This window comes from Trichechus manatus, unplaced genomic scaffold (genome assembly GCF_000243295.1).
Source record: "Trichechus manatus latirostris isolate Lorelei unplaced genomic scaffold, TriManLat1.0 scaffold00026, whole genome shotgun sequence".
NCBI classification, from domain to species: Eukaryota; Metazoa; Chordata; class Mammalia; order Sirenia; family Trichechidae; genus Trichechus; species Trichechus manatus.
The window spans coordinates 20387829-20399700 of NW_004443962.1; the positions used below are offsets into that span (position 1 = coordinate 20387829).

General features: G+C 44.0%; 1 protein-coding gene across 3 annotated transcripts in view; it reads left to right on the plus strand.

Annotated features, from left to right (window-relative positions):
- Positions 1-6696: 6696 nt before the first annotated feature.
- Positions 6697-11872, plus strand: part of USF3 (upstream transcription factor family member 3) — a 71140-nt gene continuing 65964 nt past the window's right edge. For 2 of the 3 annotated variants that reach the window (XM_023728867.1, XM_004373678.2), the window contains exon 1: positions 6697-6935. The gene's annotated coding sequence lies outside the window, so the exon portion shown is untranslated. Of the gene's footprint in view, positions 6936-7037; positions 7759-11872 lie in introns of those variants that run through there. The other variant, XM_023728868.1, reaches the window with a different exon arrangement.

The following is an 11872-nucleotide window of genomic DNA, read 5'->3' on the forward strand; positions in this document are numbered from 1 at the left end:
GATGTCTCTGGTGAATTCTATCAAATATTTAAAGAAGAAATAATATAATTCTATACAACTGTTCAAGAAAATAGAAGAGGAAAGAATATTTCTCACTCATTTTATGAAAATAGCATTATATTGATACCAAAACCATACAAAGACATTACCAAAAAAAAAAAAAAAAATTATATACCAGTATCACTCATGAATTTAGGAAAATCCTTAACAGAATATTAGCAAATCAAATCTAGCAATATACAAAAGATACATCATGATCAAATAGTCTTAGTCCTAGTAATGAAAGATTGGTTTAACACCTGAAAATCAATCTATGTAATTCATCATATTAACAAACTTAAAACACATGTTATTATCTCATTCAATGTAGGAAAAAGTATTTGACAAATCTCAACACCCATTCATGATTAAAAACTTCCAATAATCTAGAAATAGAACAGAACTTAAACCCGCAAAGGACGTCTGCAAGAAACCTACAGCTACTATCATACTTACTGTGAAAGAGTGAAACTTTCATCCCTAAGATTGAGAACAAGTCAAGAATGGCTGCTTTCATCTCTTCTATACAGTATTGTACTGGAGGCTCCAGCCAGTCCAATAAGACCAAAAAAAAAAAAAAAGTATGGAAAGTATGCTGGTTAGAAAGAAGAAGTAAAATGGTTTTTGTTGGCAGATGACAATATTATCCATGATGGTTAGTCCTATGCTTCAAGTTGGCCAAGCCCATTGCCATCAAGTCGATACTGACTTATAGTGATCCTATATTGTTTCCAAAGTGCAGTTGGTGGATTCAAACTGCCAACCTTTTGGTTAGCAGCCAAACTCTTAACCACTGCACCACCAGGGCCCCTCAACTTGGCTAGGCTATGAGAAACACAAACCTGTTGCTGTCAAGTCAATTCCAACTCATAGTGACCATATAGGACAAAGTAAAACTGCCCCATAAGGTTTTCAAGGAGTGGCTGGTGGATTTCAACTGCTGACCTTTTGATTAGCAGCCATAGCTAGGCTATAAAACCAAAAACCCAGGGCTGTCGAGTCGTTTCCAACTCCTAGCAACCCTATAGGGCAGAGTAGACCTGCCCCATAGTTTCCAAGGAGCACCTGGTGGATTTGAACTGCCATCCTTTTGGTTAGCAGCCATGGCATTTAACCACTGCACCACCAGGGTTTCCAGCTAGGCTACAGTGCCCACTATTTAGTCAAATACTAACCTAGGGGTTGTTGTGAAGGTATTTTATACATATGGTTAACATCTACAATCAGTTAATTTTAAGTAAAGGAGATTACGTATAATAGATAATTTATGTAGGCCTCATCCAATCAATTGAAGGACTTAAGAGCAAAATAGGTTTCCCAGGGAAGAAGAAATTCTAACTCAAGACAGCAGCATTAAATTCTGCCAGAGTTTCCAGTCTGCCAGCCTTCCCCACAAATTTTGGACTTCCCAGTCCCCACAATCATATGAGCCAATTCCTTAAAATTATTGTATCTATAGGAGCCCTGGTGGTGCAGTGGTTAAGAGCTATGGCTGCTAACCAAAAAGTTGGTAGCTGCTCCTTGGAAACCCTATGGGGCAGTTTTACTCTGTCCTATGGGGATATATATATACAGCCAGAACAGTAGGTTATAGAGGTCAGATGACCAATGAAGTTTTAGTTCAGGTTTATCTTACAGTGGATCTAGTGGGTTCCTCAACCCATCCTATGATTATTTCTCCAGTTCCAGAATGCATAATTGGAAAAGATATTGGTTCCCTGACCTGTATAGTGAGGGCTATTATGGAAGAAAAGGCCAAGTGGAAGTCACTAGAACTGCCTCTACCTAGGAAAATAGTAAATCAAAAATAATATTGCATTCCTGGAAGGATTACAGAGATTAGTGTCACCATCAAGGACTTTTAGAATGCAGGGGTGCACTACATCCCCATTCAACTCCTGTATTTGGTATATGCAGAAAACAAATCTTGGAGAATGACAGTGGATTATTGTAAACTTAACCAGGTAGTGAATCCAATTGCAGCTGCTGTTCTAGACGTGGCTTCATTGCTTGAGCAAATTAACATATCTTCTGAGATTTTGTATGCAGCTATTGATCTAGCAAATGCTTTTTTTTCAATACCTGTTAGTAAAGATCCCAGAAGCAGTTTGTTTTCAGCTGGGAAGGGCAGAAATATACCTTCAGTGTTCTACTTCGGGGTATATCAACTCTCCAACCCTATAGCCTCATGAAGTTGATCACCTTTCCCTTCCATAAGACATCATGGTGGTCCATTACATTGATGAGACCTAGTGAGCAAAAGTAGCCACTAATCTAGACTTGATTAAGTTGGGTGGAGAAAACAGTTAAGTGCTCAACGACTAGCCAAAAGGTTGGTGGTTCAAACCCACCCAGGGGCACATTGGAAGACAGGCCTAGTGATCTGCTTCTGAAAGGTCACAGCCTTAAGAATCCTACGGTGCTGTTCTACTCTGCACACATGGGGTCGCCATGAGTTGGAATCAACTCAACTACAATTAACAACAACAATACTCTAGACTTATTGGTAAAACACTTGTTAGAGGGTGGGAAATATTTTCGAAAAGAATCCAGGCCCTACTACCTCAGTGAAATGTCTAGGGGTCCAGTGGTGTGGGCATTTTGAGATATCCCTTCTAAGGTGAAGGGTAAGTTGTTGCATCTGGCACTTCCTACAACAAAAAAAAGAAGCACAATGCCAAGTAGGCCTCTTTGGATTTTGGGGGCAACTTATTTCTAATTTGGGTGTGCTACTCCAGCTTGTTTACCAAGTGACCAAAAAAGCTTGAGTGGGGCTCATCACCAGAGAAGGCTCTGCAATAGGTCCAGGCTGCCATACAAGCTGCTCTGCCACTTTGGCCATATGACTGAGCTGATCCAATGGTGCCTGAAGAGTCAGTGGCAGATAGAGATGCTGTTTTGAGCTTTTAGCAGGTCCCTATCCTGGTGGCATAGTGGTTAAGAGCTATGGCTGCTAACCAAAAGGTTGGCAGTTCAAATACACCAGCTGCTCCTTGGAAACTGTATGGGGCAGTTCTCTCCTATAGGGTCACTATGAGTTGGAATCAAGTTGACGGCAACAGGTTTTTTTGGTATGCTGGTGGCACTGTGGCTAAGAGCTCGACTGCTAACCCAAAAGTTGGCAGTTCAAATTCACCAGCCACTCCTTGGAAACCTCATGGTGCAGTTCTACTCTGTCCTAAAGGGTTGCTATGAGTTGGAACCAACTTGATGGCAATGGGTTTGGTTTGTTTTTGGTATTGGTGAATCACTGCACAAACCCTTAGGATTTTGGAAGAAAAGTCTATCATCTTCTGCAGATAACTACTCCCGTTTTGAGAAATACCTTCTGGCTTGCTACTAGGCTGTAGTAGAAACTTAATGCTTAACCAGGGACCACCAAATTACCTTGCAACCTGAGCTGCCCATCATGAACTGGGTGTTGTCTGACCCACTAAGCCATAAGGTTGGACATGCACGGCAGCACTCCATCATGAGATGAAATGGTATATTGGAGGTAGGACTTGAGCAGGCCCTGAAGGAACAAGTAAGTTACATGAGGAAGTGGCCCAAATGCCCATGGTCCCCATTCCTGCAACATTACCTTCTCTCTCCCAGCCTGCACCATACCAGTTGCCCTATGATCAGTTGACTGAGGAAGAAAAAACTCAGACCTGGTTTATAGATTGTTCTGTGTGATATTCAGGTACCACCTGAAAGTGGACAGCTGCAGCACGGAAGCCCGTTCTGGAACATCCGTGAAGGACAGTGGTGATGGGAAATTCTCCCATCGGACAGAACTTCAAACAGTACACCTGGTTGTATATCTTGCTTGGAAAGAAATGTATACCAAGTATATACCGATTCATGGACAGTGGCCAGTGGTTTGGCTGCATGGTCAGTGACTTGGAAGGAACATGATTAGAAAATTAATGATAAGGAGGTCTGGGGAAGAGGTATATGGGATGAGAGTTGAAAAACATGAATCCAAAGGAAATTGAGAGAACGAGGAAAGCAAAGTGGATGGAGACAAAAAAGGTGAAGGAGCTGGGCAAGGGTGTGAACCTGAATGCTCAGCTCTTTATGCATCCAGCTTGAGGCCTCTCCCACCCATGCCCATCTGGGAGGGCTGGGATGCAGCACGAGCCCCCCAAATACCTGGAAGCAGGAGGCGTGGGGAACCAGGAGGTCGGGGAGAAGTGGGGTGTGTGTACCACTGGTCTTTGCAATAAGGGGTCCCCAAGAAGGCAGTACACTTTTTGCAGACCTCTCCTCAAGAGGCGGGAGGGGGTAGGTGGAGAAGAGCTGCCCCTAGAGCCACCCCCAGAGCCCTGTCCCCGCCCTCACCCCTGCTATCAGTGACCGCCACCATAGTCACTCACTGCCAGGAATAGGAAGAAGGAGATGTCATGAAATGAAACTGAGAACACAAGCAAGGGACTTGTAGGTAATGCAAAAAGTCTTTTAGAGCCATTGAAGGGTTTTAAGTATGTGAGAGAAAATCGGATTCACTCTGGCAGTGTTAAGAATGGACTTGGACTGGAGGCAGGGGGGCTAGTTGCACTTGGACTACATAATCACCAGTTCAGGCACTATAAGTTCATACCAAGCTAGCCTGAAAATTGGACTGATGTGATTAGCTGATGCCATCCTCTCGTATCTAGTGCAGCAAACCAATGTTGAATGGGCAAAGCCAACTAAAGAACTCCTGGTTAGGGAATAGGAGGAAATGGGATGTACGGCTAATTGTTTTTCTATGAGCAACTTCCTCCTTTGCCATGAAACCAGAAGAACTGGATGGTGCCTGGCCGTCATTATGAACATTTTGATCAAAGAGTCTATAGAAGAATCTTGATCAAAAGGGGGGAAATTCAGAACAGATTTCAAATTCTCATGGAATCCAGACTTTTTGGAGCCATTGAAATTGGATGAACCCCAAGACTACTGCCTAAGATAATCTTTAAACCTTAAAAAAAAAAAAAAAAGAATTCCTGGTTGAGATTTGGGTATCAGTTAGGAAATTCGGATTAAATAAAGAAGCTAATTATCTGGGCTTTTACTAAAGAGAAATTTCTCTTATTTTCCACTTCTAAATCATACTAGAAAGGTATTAATGTATATTTTTAATGGTGGCCCAAAGAAAATGTTTTCTGAATCATCAATACTATGTGCGGTACTTTGGTATCGATGCATTGTAGTTCTTTGAAAAATCATAATACCCTGTAAATGGTATTTATTAAACAGAATAATTTTTTAAACCAGAATACGGTATTTTCTGACCACAATGGAAGTAATTTCCTAAAGCTGTACACACAAATACTATACAATTTCATGGTGGTATCATTAGCATTACTGTTATGGCTCTGAATCCTGGGGTCTTTCTCTTCTGTAGCTTTGATTGGTTGTACCAAGGCCATTCAGAGGCTAATTAGCACTTCTTTGCCAAGATGCAAGAGCAGAAGAAAAATTTCAGACTGTTTCTTAGTGCCGTAGTTTATAAATAATATTAAAGGCCTTCTGTTTCATTGTAGCTTTTCAAACCGCTGTACAAACAAAAGGTGCGGTTACTGTTTAGCTTTACACTCTTTCTCACTGCAAGGCCTGCTTCCTCTATACACGGGCTCGAGTAATTGCCTATATTCCCGGTCCTCTGTGCACCTTCTGGAAGTTTCCTGGTGATCTAAGATCTGTTTCCTAACGTGGTCGTGGAAGCGCCTGGAAATGTTTCACCACCACTAGGTGGAGGACACCTGTTTTATGAGGCGAGAGGTTATGAAATAGGAGGTGAAACCAAAAAATGGGAATTGTGACCATGGTGCCAGGGCCCTCAAACCTGTCTAGGAGTTAGCGGGCCTCCTGGTCTCCATTCTATGACCTGCGACCCCATACTTCCCAGATCCAGGTCTGGGATCCCAAGCTTAGAGTTCCAAACTCCATCTCCCAAAGCTCCCTCCCACCCCGGGCATTTTTGAATACGGCCATCTCAAGTTCGTAGTTATCTGTGCGTTGCTGCAGATGAAGGATAGCAGGAGATCACAGCCTGCGAATCCGAGTAGCGTCAGGTCAGCTACGATCTTCCAGTGAACAGGTAGGAGGAGACGTCTGGATTTGCTCCTCTTCCCCTACTTCTTCAAGAGACACCATCCCGCCTTCCTGCTCTGCCTAAGAGATGCTCCTTAATCATTGCCCAAGGTCTTCTGTGCCCTCTTCCTCTCTGTTTTTTCCACTTCCAAACTCCTACTGAAGGAGGTGGATGGCAGAACAGAGGACAGGATACAAAGAAGTTTCTTAAAACACCTTCTTTTCTAGGTTCTAAAGACGTCCCCTTTTACGGAACCAGGCCCACCTCTTTCCCATCCACCTACTGGCTTTCCTTCCTGCCCATCACTCTACCTTTAAGAATATTTCCTGTTACTTCAACCCAACTTGCACACCTCCGCCCTTTCGGCCTTCTTCATTGGGCTGCCCAAGGTTTCTCCTCCGCCCCCTCCCGCCCCCTAGCTCCTCACAGCAGCGTCCTGGCTTCTGATTGGCTAACATGGCAGCCTCCCGGCGTCGGATTGTTGGGCTAGGCGGCAGGGGCGGGAGGGCGGTGCACGGAGATTAGGCTGTCCGCGCGTGAGAGGCGGCCGCGGGAGGGCGGGAGGGCGGGAGGCCGGGGGGAGGGGGGCTGGGAAAGTTGAGGCCGAGCTGCTGCCGGGTCTCCGGCCTGTAGGGCTCGGGCTCGCAGCGGCGGCGGCAGCCGAGGACGAGGCAGCGGGGCGGGGGGAGAGAGGGCCTGGCCCACGCTCCCCCAGCCCCGGAGGAGCAGGCGGCGGACGCGGAGGGAGAGACTCGCCCGGGCGGCTGGACGCCCCTGCCTTCCCCGCCTGGCATCATGACCGAGGCGGGGGTGGCCGAGACCGCGCCGCCCGCGGGTGAGTGACTGCGGGAGGGGCCGCTGACGGCCGGGTGGGGGCGGCTCCGGGGGCGGTCCGGGCTCCGCTCCACCCACCCTCCCGGCTCGGGTGCCTCCTTCCGGGGACCCTGGGTGCGGGCGCTGGCGCTGCGAGGCCCGCACCCTCCTCTCCCGCCTTCAGCCGCCGCGCCCGGGGCACTCGCACCGCGCCCGGACCCGTGTGCGCGCGGGCGGGCGGGGAGGCCCACGCTGTCCGGGTGCATGAAGGGCTGGGCAGCCGGCTTCACCCGACGGCCTTGCCCGCCGCCGTCCTCCCCCGCTCTCCGTCCGCTCTGCTTCCTCGCCCTCTGCATTTCCCTAGGACCCACTCCTCAGACTCCGGGGGCTGCTTAACTCTCACCCCTGTGTAGGAGAGTTCGGTAGCATTTTCTTTTAGAAGCTTTCTCTTCCTTTCTGAATAGAAATGGCACAAGTGAATGTCAAGCTCTTGAAATTTAGTTCCATATTTCCGAAAGAAATATGATTTCTAGATTCTTACTCACGTTTAACATTTTGATTGTTGAGTTATCTCCTGCTTAATCCCCGAAACTCCCAGGGTTACAATGGGATATGGTCTGTGGCGCTTATTCACTTTTTGTAGAAATAAGAGACCGCATAAACCCATATATGCAGGATTCCAGCTATAGGCATCCAACTTATGTACTCGTAAGATTTTTACCACTAAGGAGATAGAGTCACCTAATACCACACAGAGCAAGACAGTTCTGGCCATCTGAAGCTTGCAGGTAAAGAAGACAGTTGCTTACTAGATAAAGTACAGATTTCTTCAATAAACCCTTCTGGTGAGTAATATGGACCCTGAAGCATAGTGATACGTTTGTTTTTTCTGTAAAAAAATTTTTTGAAGGATCAACAGGCTGTTGTACTCTCTAGTCCTCCGACACAGGACACTTGTTTAACCTGGTGCAGAGTTACAGAGTTGCTGTATGGGATACATGTGTTGCTTTCCTTTACTCATGAAGTACTCTGAAAGTATTTGTTACAAAAGGAGGAAAATACTTTGTAATCGTTGCGTTTCTGAAACCAGGAATAGTTTAATGCCTCCAGGTACTTCAGGAATGAAGAGTCAGTCTCACATTTTGTTCTAATTCAAGCAATATGACTTTTGTATACATGGAGATTAGATTCCCTCTAAATTTAAAAGAGAAGTTTTGTAAAATCTGTACATGTATGCAGCCTAGATCATTCCCTAATATAAAAGCATTTCATTCAGATTAGGGGCTCCCTACAATTGAAATAATTATTTTTCTAGGTTAGTTGTCTGTGGGGCATCATGGAAATAAAGTTGCAGACGGCAGGTAGTCAACTAGTCATGTATGGGAAATTGATGAGTTCTTTTCCTGTTCTCAGAGTTTATCACTGTCAACAAGGGAAAAGATAGGCAAAGAAAATTGAGAATGTTTAACAGGTTAGAAGATAAACTTCAATAGATGAGCTGTTCTCAATCCAGACTGTACATAAAGAACCACCTTGTGAGCTTTTAAATGTAATGCTCAGGCCACTCTCCCAGAGATTTTGTTACTTTTGATTTGGGGCTAGGCTTGGCCATTTTTTTTTTTTTTTTAAGCTCTCTAGATGATTCTGTTGAGCAGCCAGAGTTGAGAACTATGAGTCTAGAACAGCATCCAAGCTGCTAGGCTTCTATTCCAGGTTCTTCTAAACCACACCTTAACTTAATGTCTCCAGCTTTCCTTGACTGCTTCCCAAAATGAACCTTGGGACCCCTTCAGAATCCCACAGGTATGCAGTTCACATCCCTGCTTCTGTTCCGGATACTGCCCTTTCTCATATGGACGAATCCCCTCCCCACCAACAGTAGCTCTAATTCCACTTTTATGAAGGGTTTTCTGACAGCTCACACAAGCTCTTAGTGATTGGCTTCCTTTGAACTTGTATGCCATGTATTATTTGGAAAACACACTTTACACTTATATGATGTAGTAGTTTGACTTATTTTGTATATGTGTTTCATTCTCAAACAAAGGGCGAGGAGTATTTTTGGTTTCTCTACAATAGGTTGCTTTGAGTTGGATTGGTTTGCTTTGGTTCCTTTCAGATTCTGCCTGCAACCATAATGTCAGGTTTGATTCCAGTGCTTAAATAACATTGAATTCATGTATGGACATCAGTTTCTTCCATATCTTTTACTCTTCAGTAGGCTGGTTGTTTCTTCTCGTGTGGTGCCATAACATCTTGTACTTACTTCTGTGCTAACACTTACCAGATTGCCACAACTGTGTTTATCTGCCTTCTCCACCAAGCTGCTAACGCCAGGTTCTCTATGTTATGCGACTCCAGCAGGTACCATTTATGTTGTTTTCTTAAATACAGTTGCAACATGGCAGAGCTAGAACAGGACCAACACAGGAACTGTGTTCTCTTCATCTTTGTATTCCTAGTACCTAACATAGCATTTGTCGTTGTTGTAGCTGCGATAGAGTCATCCCCGAATCATTTTGACCTCAGACAGTTGTGATCCATAGGGTTTTCACTGACTGATATTAGGAAGTAGATTGTCAGCTTTTATTCGTGGTCTGTCTTAGTCTGGAAGCTTCACTGAAACCGCTTAGCTTAATAGCAACATGCAAGCCTCCACTGACAAACTGGGGTGGTGGCTGCTCACGAGTGCATTGGCTGGAAATCAAACCAGGGTCTCCTGCGTGGAAGGCAAGAATTTTACCACTAAACCACCACAGTAAGCATGTTGTGATAGCATTTGTCATTAGTAGGCACTTAATAAATGTTTGTTGAATGAACGAATGACTATTGTGTTATATATTATGCAGAGATAACCAGATATATCTTTAGCATAGGCTGATTTGGCATTAGTTGATTTTGCTATTAAATATCCTTATGTCCTGTACTTCTGTTATGGATTTGTTAAGAATTAGTGGGATGCAAATAATAGTGGTATTGGCAGCCCCCTTAAAACATGTTGTCATCTTCCTTCCAGTATGCACGGGCAAATATATACCTGAGTCTTTTACTCTGAGCTCTAAAGGTTGATTCTTGTTATCTGTAAAATATTTGTGGAACTCCCACTAAGAGAAAAGCTGTTAACTGTCCAACTGGATAATTTTTCTTTTTCTCATTAACTTTTCCATATGGGTACAATTGCAGTGCTTCAGAAGGCCAAATCTTTTAATTAGATCAGTAGGGCATGATAAGTTGCTCCTATTAACGTGCTAATACTCTGTTTTTAATTCAGTTCATCAAGTATTTATTAAATGCTTACCATATGCCCAACACTGTTAGGTGCTAAAGAGAATACAGAAGTAGCAAATAATGTGAACTCAGCTGTAAAGAAGTTTATAGACTTATTGGGAGGAATGGGGACACCCATATCAAATAATTAAGAGACTTAACACAGTATTCATTAGGTGCTAAATTAAACGTAAGTACGCCAAACCTATGATCCAATGATCAATGCTGTGAAAAATTAGGAAAGAGCAGATATTCATTGTATCAGACATTTATTACTCCCTTAGTACTAATTGTTGAGGATTCAAATATGAATGATACAGTCTCTACTATTTAGAAACTTATGAACTAGTGGGGAAAACTGGCAAGTATATAGAGTGTATTTCATGTTAACACACTGTAGGATATTAGTAAGCATGTTTGGGACTAAGAAGAAGGGTGTCTTGTCTAACCTCCAGGGCTCAGAGAAAGTTTCAAAGAGGTTGGTTACTTAGGTGCTCCCAGTTGGAAGTTGATATAGGCATTCCAGACAAAGTAACAGGTATGGAGACATGAAAATGAGAGAGGGCATTCCGTCACTAAGGAGCTTTCAGTAGATTGCTATCAGTAGAAAGTAGTGTGTTAAAGAGTGTGGACTTTGGAGTCTTGACAGGTGTGGTTGCAAACTTTGATTCATGAGCAGTCTGGGCCTTTCCTGATCTTGCCTCTGTTGGATAGTCTAGTGGTAACTTCACTGTTAGCCTTAGTACAAAGAAGTGTTCTAGGATGCCCCTAGTTTTCATCTATACTCCTTGTAACTTCGCTTTTATCTATTGTCTGGTGGCATGAGGAGACCCAAGTAGCCTCACCTCCCAGTTAATGAAGCCGTTATTGGGTCTTCTGGTGAAAGCATTCTCACGTTGCTGTTAGCTGTCATCGAGTTGGCCCCCAACTCATGGCGACCCCGTGTGTGACAGAGTAGAACTGCTCTGTAGGATTTTCTGGGCTGTGATCATTATGGAAGTAGATCACCAGGACTTTTCTTCCATGGAGCTGTTGGGTGGGTTCAAACCACTAACCTTTAGGTTAGCAGCTGATTGCAAACTTGTGCCACTTGGGCCTCTATTCTCATCTTAGCTACTATAATTTCTTTCTTTTTTTATTGTTGTACTTTAAGTGAAAGTTTACAATTCAAGTTAGTCTCTCATACAAAAATTTATACATACATGGTTATGTGACCCTAGTTGCTCTCCCTATACTGTGACAACACACTCCTCCTTTCTACCCCTGATTTCCAGTTTCCATTCAACCAGCTCCTGACCCTCTCTGCCTTCTCATCTTACCTCTGGACAGAAGCTGCCCGTTTAGTCAAAATGTATCTCCTTGAGCTAAGAGGCACACTCTTCACGAGTATCATTTTATGTCCCATAGTCCAGTCTAATCTTTGTCTGAAGAGTTGGCCTCAGGAATTGTTTTAGGTCTGGGTTGACAGTCCGGGGGCCATGCTTTCTGGGGTTCCTCCAATCTCAGACCATTAAGTCTGGTCTTTTTACTAGAATTTGAGTTCTATACCCTACTTTTCTCATGCTCCATCGGGACTGTCTGTTGTGTTCCCTGTCAGGGTGGTCATTGGTGGTAGCTGGGCACCATCTAGTTCTTCTGGTCTCAGGCTGATGAAGTCTCTGGTTTATGTTGCCCTTTTTGTCTCTTTCGGCT